General features: G+C 40.7%; 1 pseudogene; it reads right to left on the reverse strand.

Moving 5' to 3' along the window:
- Positions 1 to 366: 366 nt before the first annotated feature.
- LOC141523320 (bcl-2 homologous antagonist/killer pseudogene) lies at positions 367 to 1,382 on the reverse strand (annotated as a pseudogene).
- Positions 1,383 to 2,325: the final 943 nt, after the last annotated feature.

The following is a 2,325-nucleotide window of genomic DNA, read 5'->3' on the forward strand; positions in this document are numbered from 1 at the left end:
TCTATAACGTACCTCAGCTCTATAATGTCCTAATCCTGCTTCCTCTTGGGAAGAGTATTTACAATTAATATTTGTACTTGATAACTATGGGCTAACATGATGTCCCACCATCAAGAGTCATGTAGGCTTGAGGAGGAGGAAGATGAGTAATTGTAAGCAATCTAAACAAATATAAAAAACTAAAAAAACACATATATACATACATATATTATATATATATACATATATATATACATATATATATATATATATACATATATATAATGTAAATATATGAAAGAACTCTTCTCTAAGATAAACAGTTTTAACCTGCCTGCCTCCAGATGGATAAAGTCAAAAGCCCTATTTTGGAGTGAGTGAGTGAGTGTGTGAGTGAGTGTGTGAGTGAATGAGTGTATGACAGTGTGTGTGTGTGTGTGTGTGTGTGTGTGTGTGTGTGTGTGTGTGTGTGTGTGTTAGGGAAGGGGTAGAAGCCTCCTCTTGATGAAATGGATTCCACAGAGAAGGGCCTACAAGCACCATGAAGCACAGGGCTTTTCCTTTCCTGCTGGAGGAGGGGGGGATGATAGGCTCAGGAGAAGAATGATAGGAGAGGCTTTGGCCCAGTGTCTTCATGAAAGGCCTCCACCTCTGGGCAGGAGTCAGGGTTGGAAGAATCTTCGGATAATGAATCGACCCAAGAGCACAATACCCATGATTGTCATCACATACCAAATGGAGTTGTTGGAGAGGTCCAGGGCTGCCACCCAGCCCCCATTCTGGGCAATCCAGCGGGCAATGCAGTGTTGGAGCATGAAGTCAGTCACAAATAGAGCTATATGGCCCAGGAAGCCAGTCAGGCCCCGCTGATAGACATGCAGGGCCAACCGGTAGCCAAAACCCAGCAGTGCCATCACTCAGCCCCAGTTGATGCCACTTTCGAATAAGCTGGAGGCGATCTTGGTGAAGTACTCATAGGCATTGTCTGAGGTGGGTTGCAAATGCTGTAGCATGGCCTTGAATTCTGAGTCATACCGACGACTGATGTCATCCCCAATGACGGCTAGCTGGCAGCCCACCTGTTCTGTGGTGCTGCTGAGCTGTTGGGGCAGGGTGTCCATCTCTGGGTCTGCAGGGACAGCCTCTCCCTCAGCTTCCTGTTCCTGTTGATGGCGGTAGAAGACATTACTTCGGAAAACCTCTTCAGTCTCTCGGGCCACTTGTTCCTCTGCAGTCGATGAGGGAGCTCGTACCCGGTTCACCTGCCTAGAAGCCATGCTGTGCATGATGGTGCCAGCCCTGGGATCGCTGCCCCTGTGTCCCCAGGAACAGAAACCCTAAGGCCCTGGCTTCCAGGAACCGGCAGCAGCAGCAGTAGCGGCAAGCAGCAGCAGGTCAGTCCATCCCCCTGCACCCAGACACTTCTTCTGTTCATTGATTTTTAATAATTCAGTTCTACCCTCTATATCCTGTTCTCATCACTTATTTTCATCTTCCAATTTTATGATCCCTTGTTTTAAGTAACTCATCTCTAGATAGCTAATACCTTGTCTTCAACAATCAAAATTTGTTCACAGGTCAATGTTAATGCCAGATTTATATGTGTTCAACCAAAGATCCTTACCATGTTATTATGATGATAAATGATCAAGATCCTTCATTGATCCTACTGTTGATGAAAAAGGTTATGTGGATTCCTAAAAATAGTTCTCCCCTCTACAATTCTGTCCATCTCTACTACGGATTAATCAAAATACAGCTTCAGTAAGTTTTAAAAATCTAACCAGAAATATTTTATTTTTTCACTAAAATGGAATATTTAAGTTGTACTTTTGTATGTGGCATAATTAAAAGTACTTGGAATATAAAATAATTGAGGATATTTTGTTTATTCTTGATAAGAATGACCCACTTGAAAATAGGAATATACAGCTTACCTCTCCAAGATATTGTGGAGAAATAGATATGAAGACAAATGTGGGGAGCGTGAGAATCAAATGAATTCTAATCATGTTTGTGCTTTTCTCTCATTAATTTGATAACTAAGTATCCACTAAGCGCTAAGTAGTATTTGAATATGTATAACATTTACTATTTTAAAATTATGAAGTGCTCAGCACTATGCAGTAAGAAACTAAATGATCAGCTCCACTAAAACCACTTCATAGATTAATAGATGCCACCCAACCTTTCTGTATTAATCACTATTTTTATAACAAATTCCATTCTGATTGCCTCTGTTAACAAAAATAAAAATGTTATGTATCTTATTCTTACAACACTATATATTAAATCTTAGAAAGAAATAGAAAATAGCTTTAAGTATACATTTACTTTATCATTGCT

The sequence above is a fragment of the Macrotis lagotis genome, chromosome 1 (genome assembly GCF_037893015.1).
Source record: "Macrotis lagotis isolate mMagLag1 chromosome 1, bilby.v1.9.chrom.fasta, whole genome shotgun sequence".
Taxonomy (NCBI): Eukaryota; Metazoa; Chordata; class Mammalia; order Peramelemorphia; family Peramelidae; genus Macrotis; species Macrotis lagotis.